The 26,203-nt window shown below is 49.3% G+C and overlaps 1 protein-coding gene across 1 annotated transcript in view; it reads left to right on the forward strand.

The window, feature by feature from the left end:
• col27a1b (collagen, type XXVII, alpha 1b) overlaps positions 1–26,203 on the forward strand; it is a 699,034-nt gene that overhangs the window by 16,769 nt on the left and 656,062 nt on the right. The window lies entirely within an intron of this gene.

A 26,203-nucleotide genomic window follows, 5' to 3' on the forward strand; every position in this document is an offset into this window, starting at 1 on the left:
ACCAAACTCCACGAGCGAATTCTCCGCCGGCGGGATTCTCTGTTCCGCCGGTAGTGCGTCCACGCCCGCGGATTTCCGTGTGGCGTGGGGTGGCCATAATGGGAAATCCTTTTGGCAGGAGGGGGGGACAGAGAATCTCGCTTTTGGCGAGGGCGTGCCGCCGAGGAACAGGCGCTGGCGGTCTAGAGAATCCCGCCCCACATATCTGCCTCAACCTCATATCCCATAATACCTTTGGCTAACCAAACTCTATCAACCTCAGATTCAAAATTAAGAAGTGACCCAGCATCAACTCCCAGAGTTCCAAATATCTCCCACTTCTTGAGCATAGACGTGTTTCCTAACTTCACCTTTGAAGGGCTTGGCTCTAGATTCTAGCCTAGGACCCTTATGCGTGGACTCCCACTCAATGGACATAGTCTCTCACTATCTTCCCCCTTTGCTCCCCTTAATAGGTTGAAAATGTTGACCAGATCACCTTAAACTTCCAAAATCCAGAGGACGCAACACAATTCGTGTAATCTCACCTTGTAATTCCAAAAACTCACCGTGTTGGAGAGGCTGAGCAATTTTGGGATTCTGAGTTTAACCGTGCATGTGCGGACTCCAGAAGTTCCAAAGGAGTAACGATGGCGACGCTGGTATTTTCGCTGTTATCACTGCTGCAAAATCTGGGCCGATCTAGCAACCGTGCATTGTCTGTGGAAGACTGGATGGCCTTCAGGGGTTTTTCTTGGCCCAAGCTTTCTCACAGTCTTGTATTTAAATAAAGTTGATGAATATCGCTGCAGTAAGAGAGACTTTTCAAAGCTTTTTGTCATGCACTCATCAGGCCAAATACAAGAATTCTGAATTTCAAGCCATCTCACCAACTTATACTACCAAAAACGGGGTGCTGATTGGTTGGCAAATTGACTGTGTTTTGTCGAGGCATTGCTGTGGAGAAAGGAACAGGTTTCAACATATTTCTTTTGATTGTATATGAAAGTATATGAATTTATGTTGCTTCTAACAAGCAAAAATGAGTTTGACTTGCCAACCAATCAGTACCATTTTCTCCTGCATTATAAATTGTTGCGATTGCTTGAAATTTGGTATTCTTGTGTTTGTCTTGATGAGAGCAAGATTAAAAACTTCAGCAAAACTCTCTTTTAAATAATATTCTAGTTTCCCGACCAGTAAGCACCCTACCCAAGTCCACGTATCTACCCTATCCCCGTAACCCAGTAACCCCCACTTAACCTTTTTGGACACGAAGGGCAATTTATCATGGCCAGTCCACCTAACCTGCACATCTTTGGACTGTGGGAGGAAACCGGAGCACCCGGAGAAAACCCACTCAGACACGGGGAGAACGTGCAGACTCCGCATAGACAGTGACCCAGCGGGGAATCGAACCTGGGACCCTGGAGCTGTGAAGTGACTGTGCTAACTACTATGCTACCGTGCTGGACTGAGGTGAAGCCGAACCCCATTGGGGCGATCTTTGGGGCTTCGGAGGTGCCAGAGCTGCTGGAGGGGCGGGGGAGGGGGGGGCAATGTCACGGCCGTGGCCTCTCATTGCCCTGTGAGAGATTCTTTTGAATTGGAGGTCAGATACACCACTGGGGGTTGCGGCAAGGCTGGGACACCCGTATGTGTTTCTCCTGTTGTAAAAGATTAAGTTTGCCTTAAGAGGGTCAGAAGATTGCTTCGAGGTAGGGTGGAGGCTGTTCATAACGGTATTTGAGGAGCTGTTCGTCGCAGAGGGGTGGGGTTGAAGGGGAGGCATGGGATTAAAAGAGGAAAAATGTACAAACTGTTAACTCTGTTTAGTAAGAACGTGGTTTTGTTATTGTTTCCGTTTGGAAGAAAATATCTTTTTTTTAAAAGAGTCAACTATGGGTCAAGGGTTACATGTTGGCCAGACCAGTTAAGGATGGCAGATTTCCTTCTCTAATGAAACAAATGGGTTTTTGCAACAACCAAAAATGGTTTCCTTTTTCTCTATTGTTGATTTTTTTATTGAATTTCCGCTATCTGCTGTGGTGGGATTCAAACCCAAGACCTCAGAGCATTATTCAGTGACAATGCCACTACGCCTGTACATCCCCTCAGTGTATCTTTGCAGATTATAGTTACTTCATTATGATTTCTGGTCTGCCACCTGGCAAGACTGCGGTTTCTTGTATGGATTTGGTGTCAAATAAATTTAGAGTACCCAATATTTTTTCATCCAATCAATGGGCAATTTAGCGTGGCCAATCCACCTACCGTGCATATCAGTGGGTTGTGGGGACGAGACCCGCGCCAGTCGGCGGGCCCACCCCCGCTGATTCTCCAGCCCGCGATGGGCCGAAGTCCGGCTGCTGGAATGCCTGTCCCACCAGCGTAGATTAAACCACCTTTTGAACGGCGGGACAAGACGGCGCGGGCAGGCTCCGGGGTCCTGGGGGGGGGGGGTGCGGGGCGATCTGGCCCCGTGTGGTGCCCCCGCGGGGCCCACCGATCCGCAGGCGGGCCCGTGCCGTGGGGGCACTCTTTTTCTTCCGCCTTCGCCATGATCTTCACTATGGCAGAGGCGGAAGAGACCCCCTCCCCTGTGCATGCGCGGGGATGATGTCAGCAGCTGCTGACGATCCCATGCATGTGTCGCCCGGCAAAGTCCTTTCGGCCCCGGCTGGCGTGGCGCCAAAGGCCTTTCCCGCCAGCCGGAGGAGCGTAAACCACTCCGGCGCGGGCCTAGCCCCTCACGGTGAGGGCTTGGCCCCTAACGGTGCAGAGACCTCCGCACCTCTGGGGCGGCCCGACGCCGGAGTGGTTCCCGCCACTCCATCCCGCCGGGACCCCCCGCCCCGCCGGGTAGGGGAGAGTCCCGCCCCTGGAGTCAGGCAAAGTGGAAACCCCATAGTCTTTAGGTGTTGGCCCATCCTGAGAAAACAAGATGTGTGAATTCCACAAACGGTGATGAGATATCCTCACCTATGTCCATAGACAATTAAATGTTTGACAGAGACTTGATGCTGTCTGTAGTTCAAATGCCAAAAGTTCACAGGATTTGCAGCAGCCATCTTAACAGCTTGCTTATGTCCAATTTAGAAAGTATTGACTGAAAGCTCACGGTATGACAGCCCATTACTGGGCATGACACAAGATAATCCCATTTCTTTTGAGTTATTTACAGTTGTGCTGCTATCTTAACTAAGATTGTACATTCCCAGACGCTTTCAATTCCATTACTAATATTTATTGCAAAGGGAGTAAATCCTGGGGGTATATCTGAGGATAAAAATGAGAATATTATCACTTTTGTGTTCAAATCCTTAATAATACTGCTGACAACACACTGCTGGGATTGGGAGAATTACACAGATAATCATTTTTAATGTAGGAGACAATGGTTGCTGCCATGTTTAGATTAAATCGGTTTTTCTGTCCCGAAGGTTTAAGTATGCCGAATGCTGACTTTGAAAAAGTGTGTAACCTCAATGATATACATTCCTCATTAAATATTTGTGGTATTGGTGCATAGTTATTTTCCCATGAATGTTAAATTGGGCGATAGGCATGGAAAGGGGTCCCATACTATCAGCAAATCAGTGCAGAAAATGTGATGGTAAAGCACACAGTGACATCCATCATTCCCAGGTCACGATGGCGCAGCGGTTAGCACTGCTACCTCACAGCATCAGGGACCCGGGTTCGATTCCCACCTTGGCTGCCTGTCTGTGTGGCGTCTGCACTTTCTCTCCGTGCCTGGGAGGGTTTCCTCCGGGTGCTCCGGTTTCCTCCCACGGTCCAAAGATGGGCAGGTTTGGCGGATTGGACTTGCTAAAATTGCCTCTTAGGGTGAGGTTCCAGGGTGGGGGTTAGGGCCTCCAAAGAGTAGTCTTTCAATGGGTTGGTGCAGACTCGATGGGCCAAATGGCCTCTTTCTCTACTGTAGGGATCCTATGATAATCGCTACAGAAAGCAATATGGTTTCTGTGTTGCATCAGAACTCCAAAGGGGGAAACGTAGAAATGCGGAAAGATTTTAGGGATGCAGTTTGTTTGCTGAATTCTTTCTTTTCAAATCCCTTTTGTGACCTTGGGCAAGGAATTCTGTTGCCCCCCCCCACTATTTTTGGGAGTCACTGTTGCAGTTCACGATCAGCCCACCCCACTTCAGATCAACGTGTGTAACAAGCAAATGTGGGTGGGCAGTTCATCTCATCTGAATGTGGCACCTGCTTTGCCAGATGCTACAATCAATGCGCTCTTCTCAATTTTGCCTGTTGCCTCCGGGCTCGTAATCTTGTGGTGAAAGGCAGGAGGTTTAGAGGGGTTTGGGAAATGGCTTTCACCCAGAGGGTGATAGGAATCCAGAATGCGTTACCTGGGAACATAGTAGAGGCAAGAAATTGAGCACTTGAAGTGTCATAACGTTCAGTCTCATAATGTTCAATGTCATAACGTTCAAGGCTATGGGTTAAGTGCTGGGAAGTGGGATCAGTGTCGAGTGGAGTAGTTTCTTTTTTCGTTGGTGCAGCCTTGATGGACCGAAGGGCCTCTTCTGTACTATATCATTCTCTAATTCTGGATGCCACATGGCGCAGGCTGTCTGCTCATCTTAAAGGTAGGCTGTTCCTCTTAAAGGGAGGTTGCACCAAAGAATGTTGCTGCAGTCTTAATCAATGGCAAAATGAACACCAGGGTAGAGAGAGAGGGTTACAGGGTTCGTAGATGTGACTCTGGAGGCATCGCCAGTGAAGGCGGGCAGGAGAAGAGATGCCATGGTTCTGTGGCGTGTCAGAAGGCCCTCAAGAACTACCCGCAGAAGGCAATGGGAGCAAATAGCCAGGGAGGCCAGTTCCCGGCATTTGGACCCGAGGATTTGATGGCAGCACCACCAGAACTATAATGCACCTTCACAAGACATCTCCAATCCACCGCAGCCATGAAGATGCTGCCTGGTCCAAATTTGGTATCCTGGCTTCACAAAAGCCATCTGGACTGATTGATATCAGGTCTGTACACACAGGGGAATTGGTGCTTTGTGCCATTTCTTTGTGGTGATATGCCTGTGCACAGTTTTGTATATAGTTTGCAATGCGACCTCCAACCAGCTGTGGCGATAGAGATCTATCATGTGATTCAAGACACCCACCAGTTGGTCGGAAGACATACAAGAGGGTAGTCGCACTTAGAGTAGCTCCCAGGGAATTCACTGAATTAATTTATTTGTTACTGTCTGTATTATAGTTTGTTGGTTATCTTTCCACATGTTTGTCAATTCGATTAGTCAAAGAACTGAATGTTCTGTGTGGATCTGTACTACGGCCACAACACAGAACACAACAATTGTGAATGCTACAGTTTCACTGCTGTCTTTTGTAGCGAGCAATCTGTTCTCTATCCAGTATTTCAGTTTCTGCTAATTGCTACCGCCTTTATTTATTTAATTATGATTGTTAAAAAATAAATGTGTGCATTTATATAGCGCTTTTCATGATTGCTGGATGTTTCAAAGTGTTTCATAGCCAATGAAGTACTTTAAGCGTAGTCAATGTTGTAATCTCAGAAGTGCGACTACTGGTTTGTGCACTGAATTTTGTTTTCATTTTTTGCGATATTGATTGAGGGCCGAATATTGGCCAGGACACGAGGGGAAACCCCCCCTGCTCTTCTTTGAAATAGTAGCCACGGGGACCTTTTACGTCCACCTGAGACGTGGATATGGCCTTAGCGTAATGTCGCATCCAAAAGGTGCCGCCTCTGATGGTGCAGCAGGACATACAGACCCAGCTGACTCACCACTTGTTCATCCCACTCCTCCCACCGGAGTGTCAGCCTTGAATCTTGTCCTGGCATGAACCTGGAATCTTGTGACTCAGAGGCTGAAACAAAACACGGAGCCACAGATGTACACTGCAGCCATAGTCCTGAAGGAGTAAGAGTGTTGCCTTTCTATTTATGAGAGTTGGATTTTGTAGCACTATCAATTACTCACGAGACGAGAAGAGATTAAGTCAATCAAAGGCTTTATTAAGCAGACTTGTTCCCCAGCAGCTCAGTTACAGAATGCGGCTGCTGGGAGAACCCGGGTTCTTATACTCCGCCTTACTGGGTGGAGACAGCAGGCGGCAGATCCAATCAGGACCCAGTGTCTGTCTACCAATAGCCTCTCGGCATCACAGGTACCGTACTACCCCTAATACATACCACCACAGATTGGAGTTGGCATATCGCAGAATAGGATCATAGAATCCCTACAGTGCAGAAGGAGGCCATTCAGCCCATCGAGCCCACCGGCCCCTGGAAAGAGCACCCTACCTCGGCCTAGGCCTCCCTATCCCCATAACCCAGTAACCCCATCTGGACACTAAGGGGCAATTTAGCTTGGCCAATCCACCTAACATAAGAACTAGGAGCAGGAGTAGGCCATCTGGCCCCTCGAGCCTGCTCCACCATTCAATGAGATCATGGCTGATCTTTTGTGGACTCAGCTCCACTTTCCGGCCCGAACACCATAACCCTTAATCCCTTTATTCTTCAAAAAACTATCTATCTTTATCTTTTTTTTAAATTAAATATTTTATTGAAAATTTTTGGTCAACCAACACAGTACATTGTGCATCCTTTACACAATATTATAACAACACAAATAACAATGACCTATTTTTTAAACAAAAAATGAATAAATAATAAATAACAAAAATGAAAACTAGCCCTAATTGGCAACTGCCTTGTCACAAGTAACACTCTCCAAAAATATAATTTAACAGTCCAATATATAATTATCTGTAGCAACGACCTATACATACTATACAGTATATATTAACAACCCTGAGAGTCCTTCTGGTTCCTCCCCCCCCCCCCCCCCCCCCCCCCCCCCCCGATCCTGGGCTGCTGCTGCTGCCTTCTTTTTTCCATTCCGTCTATCTTTCTGCGAGGTATTCGACGAACGGTTGCCACCGCCTGGTGAACCCTTGAGCCGACCCCCTTAGGACGAACTTAATCCGCTCTAGCTTTATAAACCCCGCCATGTCATTTATCCAGGTCTCCACCCCCGGGGGCTTGGCTTCTTTCCACATTAGCAATATCCTGCGCCGGGCTACTAGGGACGCAAAGGCCAAAACATCGGCCTCTCTCGCCTCCTGCACTCCCGGCTCTTGTGCAACCCCAAATATAGCCAACCCCCAGCTTGGTTCGACCTGGACTCCTACTACTTTTGAAAGCACCTTTGTCACCCCCATCCAAAACCCCTGTAGTGCCGGGCATGACCAAAACATATGGGTATGATTCGCTGGGCTTCTCGAGCACCTCGCACACCTATCCTCCACCCCAAAAAATTTACTGAGCCGTGCTCCAGTCATATGCGCCCTGTGTAATACCTTAAACTGAATCAGGCTTAGCCTGGCACACGAGGACGACGAGTTTACCCTGCTTAGGGCATCTGCCACAGCCCCTCCTCGATCTCCTCCCCCAGCTCTTCTTCCCATTTCCCTTTTAGTTCATCTACCATAGTCTCCCCTTCGTCCCTCATTTCCCTATATATATCTGACACCTTACCATCCCCCACCCATGTCTTTGAGATCACTCTGTCCTGCACCTCTTGTGTCGGGAGCTGCGGGAATTCCCTCACCTGTTGCCTCGCAAAAGCCCTCAGTTGCATATACCTGAATGCATTCCCTTGGGGCAACCCATATTTCTCGGTCAGCGCTCCCAGACTCGCGAACTTCCCATCCACAAACAGATCTTTCAGTTGCGTTATTCCTGCTCTTTGCCACATTCCATATCCCCCATCCATTCCCCCCGGGGCAAACCTATGATTGTTTCTTATCGGGGACCCCCCCAAGGCTCCAGTCTTTCCCCTATGCCGTCTCCACTGTCCCCAAATCTTCAGTGTAGCCACCACCACCGGGCTTGTGGTGTAGTTCCTCGGTGAGAACGGCAATGGGGCTGTCACCATAGCCTGTAGGCTAGTCCCCCTACAGGACGCCCTCTCTAATCTCTTCCACGCCGCTCCCTCCTCCTCTCCCATCCACTTACTCACCATTGAAATATTAGCGGCCCAATAATACTCACTTAGGCTCGGTAGTGCCAGCCCCCCCCCTATCCCTGCTACGCTGTAAGAATCCCTTCCTCACTCTCGGGGTCTTCCCGGCCCACACAAAACCCATGATGCTCTTTTCAATCCTTTTAAAAAAAGCCTTCGTGATCACCACCGGGAGGCACTGAAACACAAAGAGGAATCTCGGGAGGACCACCATCTTAACCGCCTGCACCCTCCCTGCCAGTGACAGGGATACCATATCCCATCTCTTGAAATCCTCCTCCATCTGTTCCACCAACCGCGTTAAATTTAACCGATGCAATGTGCCCCAATTCTTAGCTATCTGGATCCCCAGGTAACGAAAGTCCCTTGTTACCTTCCTCAACGGTAGGTCCTCTATTTCTCTACTCTGCTCCCCTGGATGCACCACAAACAACTCACTTTTCCCCATGTTCAATTTATACCCTGAAAAATCCCCAAACTCCCCAAGTATCCGCATTATTTCTGGCATCCCCTCCGCCGGGTCTGCCACGTATAGTAGCAAATCGTCCGCATACAAAGATACCCGGTGTTCTTCTCCTCCCCTAAGTACTCCCCTCCACTTCTTGGAACCCCTCAACGCTATCGCCAGGGGCTCAATCGCCAGTGCAAACAATAATGGGGACAGAGGGCATCCCTGCCTTGTCCCTCTATGGAGCCGAAAATATGCAGATCCCCGTCCATTCGTGAACACGCTCGCCACTGGGGCCCTATACAACAGCTGCACCCATCTAACATACCCCTCTCCAAAACCAAATCTACTCAACACCTCCCACAAATAATCCCACTCCACTCTATCAAATGCTTTCTCGGCATCCATCGCCACTACTATCTCCGTTTCTCCCTCTGGTGGGGCCATCATCACTACCCCTAACAACCTCCGTATATTCGTGTTCAGCTGTCTCCCCTTCACAAACCCAGTTTGGTCCTCGTGGACCACCCCCGGGACACATTCCTCTATTCTCATTGCCATTACCTTGGCCAGGATCTTGGCATCTACATTTAGGAGGGAAATAGGTCTATAGGACCTGCATTGTAGCGGGTCCTTTCCTTCTTTAAGAGAAGCGATATCGTTGCTTCAGACATAGTCGGGGGCAGTTGTCCCCTTTCCTTTGCCTCATTAAAGGTCCTCGTCAGTACCGGGGCGAGCAAGTCCACATATTTTCTATAGAATTCGACTGGGAATCCATCCGTGGCCTTTCCCGCCTGCATGCTCCTAATTCCTTTCACCACTTCTTCTACCTCGATCTGTGCTCCCAGTCCCACCCTTTCCTGCTCTTCCACCTTGGGAAATTCCAGCCGATCCAAGAAGCCCATCATTCTCTCCCTCCCATCCGGGGGGTTGAGCTTCATATAATTTTTTACAAAATGTCTTGAACACTCCATTCACTCTCTCCGCTCCCCGCTCCATCTCTCCTTCCTCATCCCTCACTCCCCCTATTTCCCTCGCTGCTCCCCTTTTCCTCAATTGGTGTGCCAGCAACCTGCTCGCCTTCTCCCCATATTCGTACTGTACACCCTGTGCCTTCCTCCATTGTGCCTCTGCAGTGCCCGTAGTCAGCAAGTCAAATTCTACATGTAGCCTTTGCCTTTCCCTGTACAGTCCCTCCTCCGGTGCTTCCGCATATTGTCTGTCCACCCTCAAAAGTTCTTGCAGCAACCGCTCCCGTTCCTTACTCTCCTGCTTCCCTTTATGTGCCCTTATTGATATCAGCTCCCCTCTAACCACCGCCTTCAACGCCTCTCAGACCACTCCCACCTGGACCTCCCCATTATCATTGAGTTCCAAGTACTTTTCAATGCACCCCCTCACCCTTAGAGACACCCCCTCATCTGCCATTAGTCCCATGTCCATTCTCCAGGGTGGGCGCCCTCCTGTTTCCTCCCCTATCTCCAAGTCCACCCAGTGTGGAGCGTGATCCGAAATGGCTATAGCCGTATACTCCGTTCCCCTCACCTTCGGGATCAATGCCCTACCCAGCACAAAAAAGTCTATTCGCGAGTAGACTTTATGGACATAGGAGAAAAACGAGAACTCCTTACTCCTAGGTCTGCTAAATCTCCACGGGTCTACACCTCCCATCTGCTCCATAAAATCTTTAAGTACCTTGGCTGCTGCCGGCCTCCTTCCAGTCCTGGACTTCGACCTATCCAGCCCTGGTTCCAACACCGTATTAAAATCTCCCCCCATTATCAGCTTTCCCATCTCTAGGTCCGGAATGCGTCCTAGCATCCGCCTCATAAAATTGGCATCATCCCAGTTCGGGGCATATACGTTTACCAAAACCACCGTCTCCCCCTGTAGTTTGCCACTCACCATCACGTATCTGCCCCCGTTATCCGCCACTATAGTCTTTGCCTCGAACATTACCCGCTTCCCCACTAATATAGCCACCCCCCTGTTTTTCGCATCTAGCCCCGAATGGAACACCTGCCCCACCCATCCTTTGCGTAGCCTAACCTGGTCTATCAGTTTCAGGTGCGTTTCCTGTAACATAACCACATCTGCCTTAAGTTTCTTAAGGTGTGCGAGTACCCGTGCCCTCTTTATCGGCCCGTTCAGCCCTCTCACATTCCACGTGATCAGCCGAGTTCGGGGGCTTCCTACCCCCCCCCCCCCCTTGTCGATTAGCCATCACCTTTTTCCAGCTCCTCACCCGGTTCCCACGCAGCTGTATCTCCCCCAGGCGGTGCCCCCCCGCCCATCCTCCCCCATACCAGCTCCCCCCTCTCCCCAGCAGCAGCAACCCAGTAATTCCCCCCTCCCACCACCCCCCGCTAGATCCCCCGCTAGCGTAATTACTCCCCCCATGTTGCTCCCAGAAGTCAGCAAACTCTGGCCGACCTCGGCTTCCCCCCGTGACCTCGGCTCGCACCGTGCGACGCCCCCTCCTTCCTGCTTCTCTATTCCCGCCATGATTATCATAGCGCGGGAACCAAGCCCGCGCTTCTCCCTTGGCCCCGCCCCCAATGGCCAACGCCCCATCTCCTCCACCTCCCCTCCTCCCCCATCACCACCTGTGGGAGAGAGAAAAGTTACCACATCGCAGGATTAGTACATAAAACTCCTCTTTCCCCCCTTTTTAACCCCCCTCTTTGCCCCCCACATTCGCCCCACCACTTTGTTCAAACGTTCTTTTTAATAACCCACTCATTCCAGTTTTTCTTCCACAATAAAAGTCCACGCTTCATCCGCCGTCTCAAAGTAGTGGTGCCTCCCTCGATATGTGACCCACAGTCTTGCCGGTTGCAGCATTCCAAATTTTATCTTCTTTTTATGAAGCACCGCCTTGGCCCGATTAAAGCTCGCCCTCCTTCTCGCCACCTCCGCACTCCAGTCTTGATAAACGCGGATCACCGCGTTCTCCCATTTACTGCTCCGAGTTTTCTTCGCCCATCTAAGGACCATTTCTCTATCCTTAAAACGGAGGAATCTCACCACTATGGCTCTGGGAATTTCTCCTGCTCTCGGTCCTCGCGCCATCACTCGGTATGCTCCCTCCACCTCCAACGGACCCGCCGGGGCCTCCGCTCCCATTAACGAGTGCAGCATCGTGCTCACATATGCCCCGACGTCCACTCCCTCCACACCTTCAGGAAGACCAAGAATCCTCAGGTTGTTCCTCCTTGCGTTGTTTTCCAGTGCCTCCAACCTTTCCACACATCGTTTCTGATGTGCCTCCTGCGTCTCCGTCTTCACCACCAGGCCCTGTATGTCGTCCTCATTCTCGGCTGCCTTTGCCTTCACGACCCGAAGCTCCCGCTCCTGGGTCTTTTGTTCCTCCTTTAGCCCTTCGATCGCCTGTAGTATCGGGGCCAACAGCTCTTTCTTCATTTCCTTTTTGATCTCTTCCACACAGCATTTCAAGAACTCTTGTTGTTCAGGGCCCCATGTTAAACTGCCACCTTCCGACGCCATCTTGGTTTTTGCTTGCCTTCCTTGCTGCTGTTCTAAAGGATCCACTGCAATCCGGCCACTTTCTCCTCCTTTTTCCATCCGTATCCAGGGGGGATTCCCTTCTGGTTTACCACACAGTGTTTTTAGCCGTCAAAATTGCCGTTGGGGCTCCTATCAAGAGCCCAAAAGTCCGTTTCACCGGGAGCTGCCGAAACGTGCGACTCAGCTGGTCATCGCCGCACCCGGAAGTCTCATCTATCTTTATCTTAAAAACATTTAATGAAGGAGCCTCTACTGCTTCACTGGGCAAGGAATTCCATAGATTCACAACGTTTTGAGTGAAGAAGTTCCTCCTAAACTCAGTCCTAAATCTACTTCCCCTTATTTTGAGGCTATGCCCCCTAGTTCTGCTTTCTCCCGCCAGTGGAAACAACCTGCCCGCATCTATCCTATCTATTCCCTTCATAATCTTATATGTTTCTATAAGATTCCCCCTCATCCTTCTAAATTCCAACGAGTACAGTCCCAGTCTTCTCAACCTCTCCTCGCAATCGAACCCCTTCAGCTCTGGGATTAACCTAGTGGATCTCCTCTGCACACCCTCCAGTGCCAGTACGTCCTTTCTCAAGTAAGGAGACCAAAACTGAACACAATACTCCAGGTGTGGCCTCACTAACACCTTATACAATTGCAGCATAACCTCCATAGTCTTAAACTCCATCCCTCTAGCAATGAAGGACAAAATTCCATTTGCCTTCTTAATCACCTGTTGCACCTGTAAACCAACTTTTTGCGACTCATGCACTAGCACACCCAGGTCTCTCTGCACAGCAGCATGTTTTAATATTTTATCATTTAAATAATAATCCCTTTTGCTGTTATTCCTACCAAAATGGATAACCTCACATTTGTCAACATTGTATTCCATCTGCCAGACCCTAGCCCATTCACTTAGCCTATCCAAATCCCTCTGCAGACTTCCAGTATCCTCTGCACTTTTTGCTTTACCACTCATCTTAGTGTCGTCTGCAAACTTGGACACATTGCTCTTGGTCCCCAACTCCAAATCATCTGTGTAAATTGTGAACAATTGTGGGCCCAACACTGATCCCTGAGGGACACCACTAGTTACTGGTTGCCAACCAGAGAAACACCCATTAATCCCCACTCTTTGCTTTCTATTAATTAACCAATCCTCTATCCATGCGACTCGTCTCCCCTTAATGCCATGCATCTTTACCTTGTGCAGCAACCTTTTGTGTGGCACCTTGTCAAAGGCTTTCTGGAAATCTAGATTTACCACATCCATTGGCTCCCCGTTATCTACCGCATTGGTAATGTCCTCAAAAAATTCCACTAAATTAGTTAGACATGACCTGCCCTTTATGAACCCATGCTGTGTCTGCCCAATGGGACAATTTCCATCCAGATGCCTCGCTATTTCTTCCTTGATGATAGATTCCAGCATCTTCCCTACTACCGAAGTTACGCTCACTGGCCTATAATTACCCGCTTTCTGCCTACCCCCTTTTTTAAACAGTGGTGTCATGTTTGCTAATTTTCATATCCGCCGTGACCACCCCAGAGTCTAGTGAATTTTGGTCAATTATCACTAGTGCATTTGCAATTTCCGTAGCCATCTCTTTTAGCACTCTGGGATGCATTCCATCAGGACCAGGAGACTTGTCTACCTTTAGCCCCATTAGCTTGCCCATCACTACCTCCTTAGTGATAACAATCCTCTCAAGGTCCTCACCTGTCATAGCCTCATTTCCATCAGTCACTGGCATGTTATTTGTGTCTTCCACTGTGAAGACCGACCCAAAAAACCTGTTCAGTTCCTCAGCCATTTCCTCATCACCCATTATTAAATCTCCCTTCTCATCCTCTAAAGGACCAATATTTACCTTAGCCACTCTTTTTTGTTTTATATATTTGTAGAAACTTTTACTATCTGTTTTTATATTCTGAGCAAGTTTACTCTCATAATCTATCTGACTCTTCTTTATAGCTTTTTTAGTAGCTTTCTGTTGCCCCCTAAAGATTTCCCAGTCCTCTAGTCTCCCACGAATCTTTGCCACTGTGTATGCTTTTTTCTTCAATTTGATACTCTCCCTTATTTCCTTAGATATCCACGGTCGATTTTCCCTCTTTCTACCGTCCTTCCTTTTTTTCTTTTTTGTTGGTATAAACTGTAACCTGCACATCTTTGGACTTTGGGAGGAAACCGGAGCTCCCGGAGGAAACCCACGCAGACGCGGGGAGAACGTGCAGACTCAGCACAGACAGTGACCCAAGCCGGGAATCGAACCTGGGACCCTGGCGCTGTGAGGCAGCAGTGCTAACCACTGTGCCACCGTGCTGCCCTATTACAGCATATATCATATCATATTCTAATGAATGATGTGGCTTTGTAACTTTTGTTCAGCCGTTCTCACAGTGTGATACTATTTATTTCCAGCACTTAACATCACCCCTGCATTGTTCAGTAAGTTTCTTATGATAGTTCGCAGTGTTGCTTTTCATGAACAATTGTGTTATTTTAAACAAATAGTTCTGAATGTAGGGGGTGAAAATCCACAATAGTGGCTTCAATTCATTATGTCTTCAAGAGGCGTGTTCAACTAAAAATAAATATTCTCAGTGCACTTAAGGTTGCCAAATACTGGAACTAAACCAGACCTCTTTCCCGTGGTCTGACTCTTAGGTCAGGATGATCTACATTAGGTGCAGTCCGTTAAGGTTAACTCTGTTCAATTAGTTTCAGGAGATGGGCTTGCTCCAAAAATGTCTGGGGATCCAATTCTATTCTTGTGTCTGCAACAACATTATTGTATTCCTAAACGCAAGCTTTTGTTCTTGTGTCTGTTTGCCAGCCAGTTGGTTTGTATGGTGCAGCGTTTTAATATTGCCAAGCGGACGGCGCTCCCCAGTGTTTCATATGGATGGCACCTCGAGTTCTTATCAAATTCGTGCTGCGAGCTTTGTTTGCTGTTCAAGAAATGACCCACGCACTGTCGTCAATTTACCCCCCACCATCTGCAAGCACGGGCAAATTTTATCTGACGAAATTCTTCACTCCTTTGCTGAACTCCTTATGCTGGAAAGGAGCTACGATAGAGTGGACATCGTGTTGCTGAACCTCTGCCAACGTTATCCCTGATGAACAGAATCTCGGGATGGCTATACTTACGTTTGACTCTCCTATCGCGAGGAGAATAACCTACCTGTGGCAGCCATGGCTCAGTTAGCAGTACTCTTAACTGGTCAGGTCTAACTTCGAGTCCCTCGCCAGGACTTGAGGACAAACGTCAAGGCTGACACTCCAGTGCGATACTGAGGGAGTGCTGCACTGTCAGAGGGTCAGTACTGAGGGAGTGCTGCGCTGTCAGAGGGTCAGTACTGAGGGAGTGCTGCACTGTCAGAGGGTCAGTACTGAGGGAGTGCTGCACTGTCAGAGGGTCAGTACTGAGGCAGTGCTGCACTGTCAGAGGGTCAGTACTGAGGGAGTGCTGCACTGTCAGAGGGTCAGTACTGAGGGAGTGCCGCACTGTCAGAGGGTCAGTACTGAGGGAGTGCTGCACTGTCAGAGGGTCAGTACTGAGGGAGTGCTGCGCTGTCAGAGGGTCAATACTGAGTGAGTGTTGCACTGTCAGAGGGTCAGTACTGAGGGAGTGCTGCACTGTCAGAGGGTCAGTACTGAGGGAATGCTGCACTGTCAGAGGGTCAGCACTGAGGGAGCACTGCACTGTCAGAGGGTCAGTACTGAGGGAGTGCTGCACTGTCAGAGGGTCAGTACTGAGGAAATGCCGCACTGTCAGAGGGTCAGTATTGAGTGAATGCTGCACTGTCAGAGGGTCAGTACGGAGGGAGCGCAGCACTGTCAGAGGGTCAGTACTGAGGGAGTGCCGCACTGTCAGAGGGTCAGTACTGAGGGAGTGCTGCACTGTCAGAGGGTCAGTACTGAGGGAGTGCCGCACTGTCAGAGGGTCAGTACTGAGGGAATGCTGCACTGTCAGAGGGTCAGTACTGAGGGAGCGCAGCACTGTCAGATAGTCAGTACTGAGGGAGTGCTGCACTGTCAGAGGGTCAGTACTGAGGGAATGCTGCACTGTCAGAGGGTCAGTACTGAGGGAGCGCAGCACTGTCAGATGGTCAGTACAGAGGGAGTGCTGCACTGTCAGAGGGTCAGTACTGAGGCAGTGCTGCACTGTCAGAGGGTCAGTACTGAGGGAGTGCTGCACTGTCAGAGGGTCAGTACTGAGGGAGTGCTGCACTGTCAGAGGGTCAGCACTGAGGGAGTGCTGCACTGTCAGAGGGTCAGTACTGAGGGAGTGCTGCACTGTCAGAGGGTCAGTACTGAGGGAGTGCCGCACTGTCAGAGGGTCAGTACTGAGGGAATGCCGCACTGTCAGAGGGTCAGTACTGAGGGAGTGCCGCACTGTCAGAGGGTCAGTACTGAGTGAATGCTGCACTGTCAGAGGGTCAGTACGGAGGGAGTGCTGCACTGTCAGAGGGTCAGTACTGAGGAGGTGCTGCACTGTCAGAGGGTCAGTACTGAGGGAGTGCCGCACTGTCAGAGGGTCAGTACTGAGGGAATGCTGCACTGTCAGAGGGTCAGTACTGAGGGAGTGCCGCACTGTCAGAGGGTCAGTACTGAGTGAATGCTGCACGGTCAGAGGGTCAGTACGGAGGGAGCGCAGCACTGTCAGAGGGTCAGTACTGAGGGAGTGCCGCACTGTCAGAGGGTCAGTACTGAGGGAGTGCTGCACTGTCAGAGGGTCAGTACTGAGGGAGTGCCGCACTGTCAGAGGGTCAGTACTGAGGGAATGCTGCACTGTCAGAGGGTCAGTACTGAGGCAGCGCAGCACTGTCAGATGGTCAGTACTGAGGGAGTGCTGCACTGTCAGATGGTCAGTACTGAGGGAATGCTGCACTGTCAGAGGGTCAGTACTGAGGGAGCGCAGTACTGTCAGATGGTCAGTACAGAGGGAGTGCTGCACTGTCAGAGGGTCAGTACTGAGGGAGTGCTGCACTGTCAGAGGGTCAGTACTGAGGCAGTGCTGCACTGTCAGAGGGTCAGTACTGAGGGAGTGCTGCACTGTCAGAGGGTCAGTACTGAGGGAGTGCTGCACTGTCAGAGGGTCAGTACTGAGGCAGTGCTGCACTGTCAGAGGGTCAGTACTGAGGGAGTGCTGCACTGTCAGAGGGTCAGTACTGAGGCAGTGCTGCACTGTCAGAGGGTCAGTACTGAGGGAGTGCTGCACTGTCGGAGGGTCAGTACTGAGGGAGTGCTGCACTGTCAGAGGGTCAGTACGGAGGGAGTGCTGCACTGTCAGAGGGTCAGTACTGTGGGAGTGCTGCACTGTCAGAGGGTCAGTACTGAGGGAGTGCTGCACTGTCAGAGGGTCAGTACTGAGGGAGTGCTGCACTGTCAGAGGGTCAGTACTGAGGGAGTGCTGCACTGTCAGAGGGTCAGTACTGAGGGAATGCCGCACTGTCAGAGGGTCAGTACTGAGGGAGTGCTGCACTGTCAGAGGGTCAGTACTGAGGGAGTGCTGCACTGTCAGAGGGTCAGTACTGAGCGAGTGCTGCACTGTCAGAGGGTCAGTACTGAGGGAGTGCTGCACTGTCAGAGGATCAGTACTGAGGGAGTGCCGCACTGTCAGAGGGTCAGTACTGAGGGAGTGCTGCACTGTCAGAGGGTCAGTACTGAGGGAGTGCCGCACTATCAGAGGGTCAGTACTGAGGGAGTGCTGCACTGTCAGAGGGTCAGTACTGAGGGAGTGCCGCACTGTCAGAGGGTCAGTACTGAGGAGGTGCTGCACTGTCAGAGGGTCAGTACTGAGGGAGTGCTGCACTGTCAGAGGGTCAGTACTGAGGGAATGCTGCACTGTCAGAGGGTCAGTACTGAGGGAGTGCTGCACTGTCAGAGGGTCAGTACTGAGGGAGTGCCGCACTGTCAGAGGGTCAGTACTGAGGGAGTGCCGCACTGTCAGAGGGTCAGTACTGAGGGAGTGCTGCACTGTCAGAGGGTCAGTACTGAGGGAGTGCTGCACTGTCAGAGGGTCAGTACTGAGGGAGTGCCGCATTGTCAGAGGTTCTGTCTTTTGGATGAAATATTAAACAAACGTCTCAAATTTTGGCTGAAACATTGGAAAGGCAAATTATTATCTAAATGGAAATCAGGCTTAAATGGGTCTGGGAAGAGGGATCTGGGTGTCTTTGTTCATGAATTGCATAACGTCGGTATGCAGGTCATAACAAATATTCAAACAAGAACTTTGAAGGCCGAAGTGGAGCAGGTTGGTTGCACCGATAGAGTTAAACACGGTACCTGGTTCCCTATCGGGAGGGAGGCTGCAAACCCCCCCGTAAGACACACGCAATCAAGACGGAGATAGACATCCTTCTGATTTAGATAAACGGGATAAAGGGATATGGGGAACAGACAGGGAGCTGGATCTGAAACCAGGAAGAAATCAGCCATGATCTGATTAAATGGCGGAGCAGGTTTGAGGGAATGAATTGCCTATTTCAGCTCCTAGTTCCTAAGTCCCTGTGTTAAGGTGGGGCCACTTATACCAGGAGAATTGCACTTCCAAAAGTAGTATTCACATTCACTATTCGCTCTCGGTATAAAAAGGGCAGGAATGATAAAAACAGAAAGCAATTCTTGCATTTGACATTTTACTTTCCATCAATTTGTTCTGAGCTTATATTCCCTCTGATAGCCCAGCACAGGGGACACTTCAGTCCATTGAGTCTGTGTTCACCCACATCCAGTTACCTGCGCTAGTTTTTCCCCCCATATCCCTGCAGTGTTTTCTCCGTCAAATATTTACCCAATTCCCTATCGAAACCGTATCCACTACCCTTGCAGACAATGCATTCCAAAGCCTAACCACTCATTGCCTAAAAGCTTTTCCTCGTGTTATTGCAACTTCTTTTGCCTATTACTCTACATCTGTGCTTTTCTGGTTATGGACCGGTAAGCCACCGGGTACAGTTTCTCTCTTTTTTAATTCCTTTGTCGAAACGCTCCATAATTTTATCGATTCTCCTCTTTGCCCCCTCTGCCCTAAGGACAACAACCCCGCCTTTTTCAGTCCAGCCACAATATTGTAATCCCTAATTTTCCGGACTGTTCCAAGTAAATCCCTTCCGTCCCCTCTCCAAATGCTTCACGCCCTTCCCAGAGTGTGGTGTCCAGAATTGGACACAGTGCTCCAGATGGGACTGAACTAGTGTTAGTTTTTGTTGGTTTGGTGTGACTCTCTGGCTTCTGCACTCTGTCTCTATTTATAGAGACCAAACCCATGGAATGGTTTATAAATACAAGCAGCAAATCCTGGCTTTCCATTTCTCTGAGCCTTTCAAAACCTGGACGCACTTAGCAAGCCCCCTTGTTTACTGGAGTTGACTAGGGGACAGAAACGCCTTCTTCTGTAATATTGGGCATTAGAATTTACAGGGCAGAAGGTGGCCATTCGGCCCATCGAGTCTGCACCGGCTCTTGGAAAGAGCACCCTACCCAACCGCACACCTCCACCCTATCCCCCTAACCCAGTTACCCCACCCAACACTAAGGGCAATTTTGGACACTAAGGGCAATTTAGCACGGCCAATCCACCTAACCTGCACATCTTTGGACTGTGGGAGGAAACCGGAGCACCCGGAGGAAACCCAAGCAGACACGGGGAGAACGTGCAGACTCTGCACAGACAGTGACCCAAGCCGGGAATCGAACCTGGGACCCTGGAGCTGTGAAGCAACTGTGTTAATCACTATGCTACAGTGCTGCATTCTAGTTAGACAGAATATTCTTCGAAAACCATTTGGAAAACGTCATTTCTGGGAATGGAGCCAGGGGCACAATGCACGGTTTTCTTTGTTCATTTAAGGCATGTAAACATCGTCATCAATAATGCCAGCATTTATTACCCTTTCCTTCATTCTCTACACCCTTGAGCAACCTGTTTTCCCCAACACCAGGGGAAACATTTGGCATTCACACATACCATTCATTCCACCCAGGGTGTGTTTATGGCCCCATTTTTAACATTGGCGTGTTCAATTATTTTCTTCAGCTTTTGTCACAGGGGAGAAACAGGCATTTTGTTATCTTCATAGATTCATAGAATCGCTACAGTGGGGGCTGGTTTAGCTCAGTTAGCTGGACAGCTGCTTCGTGATGCGGAGCGAGGCCAGCAGCGTGGGTTCAATCCCCGCACGGGCTGAGGTTGTTCATGTCTTCTCAACCTTGCCCCTCGCCTGAGCTGTGGTGATCCTCAGGTTAAACCACCACCGGTCAGCTCTCCCCCTCAAAGGGGAAAACAGCCACTGGTGATCTGGGACTTTACCTTACCTTACAGCGCAGAAGGGGGCCATTTGGCCCGTCGAGTCTGCACTGACCCTACGAAAGAGCACCCAACCTAGGCCCATGCCCTCCACCCTATCCCAGTCACACCACCTACCCTTTTGGACACGATGGAGCAATTTAGCATGGCCAATCCACCTAACCTGCACATCTTTGGACTATGGGAGGGAACCGGAGCAGTCGGAGAAAACCCACGCAGATACAGAGAGAAGGTGCAAACTCCACACAATCACCCAAGGTCAGAATCGAATCCGGGTCCCTGGCACCGTGAGGCAGTAGTGCTAACCACCATGCCGCCCATTCTTCAAAACAATGAGGAAATCTTCATCTCCAATGAAGATTTCCAGAAACTAAATTTTGAAAAAGCCAATTTGCGTGATAGTTTCAATCATAAAGGGAAGAGATAGGATAGATGCGGGCAGGTTGTTTCCACAGGCGGGTGAAAGCAGAACTAGGGGGCTTAGCCTCAAAATAAGGGGAAGTAGATTCAGGACTGAGTTTAGGAGGAACGTCTCCACCCGAAGGGTTGTGAATCTATGGAATTCCTTGCCCAGTGAAGCAGTAGAGGCTCCTTCATTAAATGTTTTTAAGATAAAGATAGATAGTTTTTTGAAGAATAAAGGGATTAAGGGTTATGGTGTTCGGGCCGGAAAGTGGAGCTGAGTCCAAAAAAGATCAGCCATGATCTCATTGAATGGCGGAGCAGGCTCGAGGGGCCAGATGGCCTACTCCTGCTCCTAGTTCTTATGTTCTTATAATTTGATTGAAATATCCTGTGCATTCCCAATGATAGATGACCATCATCGCTCTTTCTATATAAAAGCAAATTACTACGGATGCTGGAATCTGAAACGAAAGAGAACATGCTGGAAAATCTCAACAGGTCTGGCAGCATCTATAAGCTTTGACAAAGAGTCACCGGACTCGAAACGTTCGCTCTTTTCTCTCCCTACAGATGCTACCAGACCTGCTGAGATTTTCCAGCATTTTCTCTTTCGTCATCGCTCTCTCCATTGCCTCTCCAAAACACTGTTAAATGTGCGGTTGAAACATCTGTCTGGGCTTCCCCTTCCCCTGACCAAGTGGGACCAATTTCAAGATGTACTGAGAAGGAGGAAAGTCTCCAAAAGGTCCAACTGGATTCATCTGGCACATTCCCAAAATGTCAGTAGCCTGTCTTTGGTGCTGCCCTGAGAAGTTCCCGTTTACTCTGGTTCTACATCCTGTTTGATTTTAACGCCGCCCGCTGAAGAGAAAGCACGCGCCTGGGCCGCAGTGATCCCCGTGATCACGCTGAGTCGGGGATTACGCGATTTTGTAGTCATGTTACCAACAAATGTTTTTGGGAAAGAAGGAATAGGTGCTGCAAGAGGTACGCCAGATGAAACACTTTTTATATTCCTAGTCGAATTCCTGAAGCATTATTCCTGGGAGGTTGGAGCATATGCCTACAATAACAGTAGGGAATGAAGTGGGACACATATAGGAAGAACTTTTAATATATTATCGATATATTGATATAGGAGCACAGCCGATTGATTTGATTGATTGATTTATTGTCACATGTACCGAAGCACATTTTTCTGCGGCCAAGGGAACGTATGTCTTGTTGTCTGAGTGAGCTTATAGTGGCCAGGTGAGTGACTGTTTGGTTTCTTTATTTGGTTCAATATTCTTGGCTCAATAATTGCATTTTTATTGAGTCAGGCGATTGTGGTGATCCTGAACCCCCGTTCACAGACCTGAGTTATAATCCGGTCTAATACTTCAGTCAAGTAAGGAGAAATGATAAACTGTCTGTTTAGGTGTATGTAGAAGATCGATGTCACTGTTCAGGCTAAGGAGTCACTGGTCGAGTGGGATTGTCACTGGACTAGTAATCCAGTGTAATACTCTGGCGTTAGGGTTCGAGTCCCATCACAACACATGATGTGATTTGAATTTGTTTAAGAACCTGAATTGAGGGCGGCACAGTGGCTAGCACTGCTATCTCACGGCTCTGAGGACCTGGGTTCGATCACGGTCCCGGGTCACTGTCCGTGTGGAGTTTGCACATTCTCCCCGTGTCTGCGTGGGTCTCACCCCCACAACCCAAAGATGTGCAGGGTACGTGGATTAGGGATGGGTGGCAAATGTTGACCCAGCCAGCAACGCCCAAATCCCATAAATGAATTTTAAATAATTGTGGCAACTTGAATCGTTTCCCTACATTACAATAATGACGACATTTTTAAAGTACTACATTGCTTGGGAACTTTCCAATGAAGTAACGGCACCATACAAAAAGTTTTGTTTTGTTTCTCCTTTAACTTCTTTACTCGACCAGTCAATATTCAAGGCATGAGTGAGTTCAGCTGCCCCTCCATCAAGGACAGGATTTCCGACCCAATAGGGCGGTGAGAATAGAGGCAGGCGGGTTTGTAATTCTGAGCCGCCAGCTGGTGCACAGGTTTGCGGGCACTATTCCGCCCCTGAGCCATTTTCACGGAGGTGGGATCGGCGGAGGAAGGGCTACCAGCCCACAAAAGACAGGGAGCAAAATGAGGTAAGTTTTTAAGGTTGAGTATCAGAGGCCGATTGGAAATATCGTCTGAGATGTCGGCAGCACAAACCATCTGGGGTTGGCCTCTCAGTTACTGGGAGGGGGTGTTCCAAGTTCCGGCATTCCCCTGGAATTCCCCCCACCAAGGAATAATCTTTTTCTTTCAGCGTCTTTCAGTTTACCTGGGGTCGCCATCGGCACAGTAGCACAGTAGTGTTGTTAACGTTCTCCTTAGTTCAATTGCTCTGTTTTATTACCTTTGCTCTCGAGTCGCCAGGTATCTTTATGATATCGCCACGAGGTTCAAGTCCGAGTAATGATCAATAGCCCAATACACCGATTAGTAAGATTCAAATCAAAGCACATTTATTATACACAGTAATCGCTACTCATGCACAAATTCTACATCTAAGCTACTTCTACAACTAACAGGATTACACTTAACTTCAGACTGGCCCACCAGGTCAGGGGAACAAATGGCCTTTCGTTCGGGTTCTGAGTCTGCGGGATTCGAAGTTGGTACGGATTGGTAGCTAGGAGCGCCTATCTCGTAGCGAGCGTTGAATTAAGACTTACTTCTGTCGGTGGTCACTGCATCGGTCACGGTCAATGTTGGTTCGTGTTGCTGGGTGACCCGGTCAGGACGAAGAAGAGAGTTGAAGAGAGACCGATTTGAACTTGGGGCTTAACTCTTATAGTCCCCAGGGGCTTCCCGCCTTTCGGGGCGGACCCTGTACCTGGTTCTAGGTGATTGGACTTTGTCCCAATTGCTTGGTTCAATTTTCTCCAATACTGGAGCGGTTCCGAGATCGATGGGCGGTCTTGAGGTGCTCGTTCACCTCCCTTTGTGTAGGCTTCTGCTGGCGCCAGGGAGTCTGGCTTTGCTTTGTGATTCCCAAATGTTACTTATTATTCCCGGGGATTGCTCATCAGTATGTAGATGGCTGCTACATTGTTATGCTGATGGTCGCTGGTATCGATGTTGTCTGGCCTTTTGCAGAGTTAAATACACAGCAAACCTGCACCTGCTGGTTTCTGTCTATGTTGGCTGACTTTCCCATTAGCCTTTGCCGTTTGCCATTTTATAGCGGGAGTTGGCCAATTTAGGGGGCTACAGTGGTCAGACTGTTGCTTCACAGCGCCAGGGTCCCAGGTTCGATTCCCGGCTTGGGACACTGTCTGTGTGGAATCTGAACGTTCTCCCCGTGTCTACGTGGGTTTCCTCCGGGTGCTCCGGTTTCCTCCCACAAGTCCTGAAAGACATGCTGTTAGGTGAATTGGACATTCTGAATTCTCCCTCCGTGTCCCCGAACAGGCGCCGGAATGTGGCAACTAGGGGATTTTCACAATAACTTCATTGCAGTGTTAAAGTAAACCTACTTGTGTCACTAATAAAGATTATTATTATTATTATGCTGGTTGATGACCCTTCTTCATCACCCCCTGTCTGCCAGTCACCCATTCCTCTTCCAATCCCGCTGTGTTTTAAGTCTGTCGCCACCACATCTTACCATCTGGGATCAAACCCTGCGTTGTTGATCTAATCCACGTACTAACCACCTAGCCAAGTGACATAACTGTTCCCTCAGCAAGTAGAATGTTGAACAATAAACATTTTACCCGTCTTAATGCAAATAGTTTAATGATTTATTTCTCTAGCTGTGGGAAAAAACCTCCTGTTCATTTTTAACACAACTGCTTAATCTGAAACATTTTTTTCTGTGGAGTGTACAAAGGGCTTTTGAATTGACAGAAGTAGACTGTGCCCAAGATAACAGGCGAACCAGTCCAAAAGTGTGAAATTACAAGTGAATGGTGTCCTGTTCATATCACACCTTGAATGTCACACGTAGCTCGAGCCACCAAGGAGGTGTCTCATCCGTGGAATCAGTCCGGGAAGAGTCAACTGATTGAACCCAAAGGTGGGAGAACTGGGAATGGATTCTCCGATCCCAGACGCCGAAATCGCGTTCGGCGACAGGGCGGAGAATCCCCGATGACGGCGAAATTGGGGGCGGCGCCACTTTTGCGAAGTCCAGCGTCGCCACACGGGGAGGGTCGATCTGCAGGCAGGGGTGGGGCATATTCGGGGCTGGGGCACTGTGGTGGGGCGGGGCGGGCGAGGCCGGCCGAAGGGGGGGGGGGGGGGTCATTTCGGGAGCCGGGTCCGCGGGTGGCATCCACCATGCGCGGCCACGGACCCGGCACCTCTCCAGGCCATATCGGCAGCTAAGAGCTGGGAGCTCTACGCTGCCTGGCTGCTAGTGCCCCCCCCCCCCCCCCCCCGGAACAAGGAATCGGTGGCCATTTCGTACCATCCTGGTGTAAAACACCACCGTTTTCACACCGGCGCGGGACTTAGTCTCCAGAACAGAGAATCCAGCCCCTGAGTTATGGGAAAAGACTCGGATTTGAGAGGGAACAGCTGAGAGGTATCTCAAAGAAGGATACCAGACAGTAAACGGTAAAGACGTAAAACCTCAGGCCATCCCAAAGCACTTTCCAGCCAATGAAATCCTTTTGTGGTCAGAGCTGTACTGCAGGAAACGCAGCAGATAGCTTTGTGCTGTTGTGTTATGTCTGTGATATTGGCTGAGAGATCAATATTGATCAGGGTGTCGGAAATAACTGTCCTGCTCTTGTTTGGAATAGTGCCATGGGATTTGGTTACGCCTATCTGAGAGGGCAGATCGGGCTTTGCTTTAGCGTTTCATCTGAAAATTGGTACCTCCGACAGTGCAGGACTTCGAAATCTTTAACATCCGAGTAAGACTTTTTGACTAAGAGAATTGTAACAGATAACAACACAGTTAATGCTTTAACTTGAACAAGGCGAGCGAGACCTGCACAAACAAAGGTTGCAGCCGGGCCCACTCTGACGCACATGAGGGAAGTAAAGGTACTTATACACAAAAGAATCTCATCCCTCTCACAGGCAATACATTGATAATTGCTGAGTCTTTCTGTTGGCTTACACAGAGACAAAGGTACAATTCCGATACAGAGCAGGGGTGATCAGGTGATGTCAAGCTCTACCGCAGTAATGCTACAGAGATGAATATACATTAGCAATACAAAGGCCACGCTAATCGACTGACGTCACTGGCCTCAATGATACTGTTATAGATAAATGGTGTGTGTCAGAATACAAAATCTCGTCAAGAAACCGATTAAACTCCAGACAATGTAATCAATTTACAGGGAGCCATCTGTCTGACTGAATTAATGACGTAGCTAAAGCAATTTACAATGAGACACTTTAAATCTTTATGTCAAGTATCCCATGATGCTTCAGGCAGTCATGTCAGGTTTCTACACTCTCTCAATG

This window comes from Scyliorhinus torazame, chromosome 22 (genome assembly GCF_047496885.1).
Source record: "Scyliorhinus torazame isolate Kashiwa2021f chromosome 22, sScyTor2.1, whole genome shotgun sequence".
Lineage (NCBI taxonomy): Eukaryota > Metazoa > Chordata > Chondrichthyes > Carcharhiniformes > Scyliorhinidae > Scyliorhinus > Scyliorhinus torazame.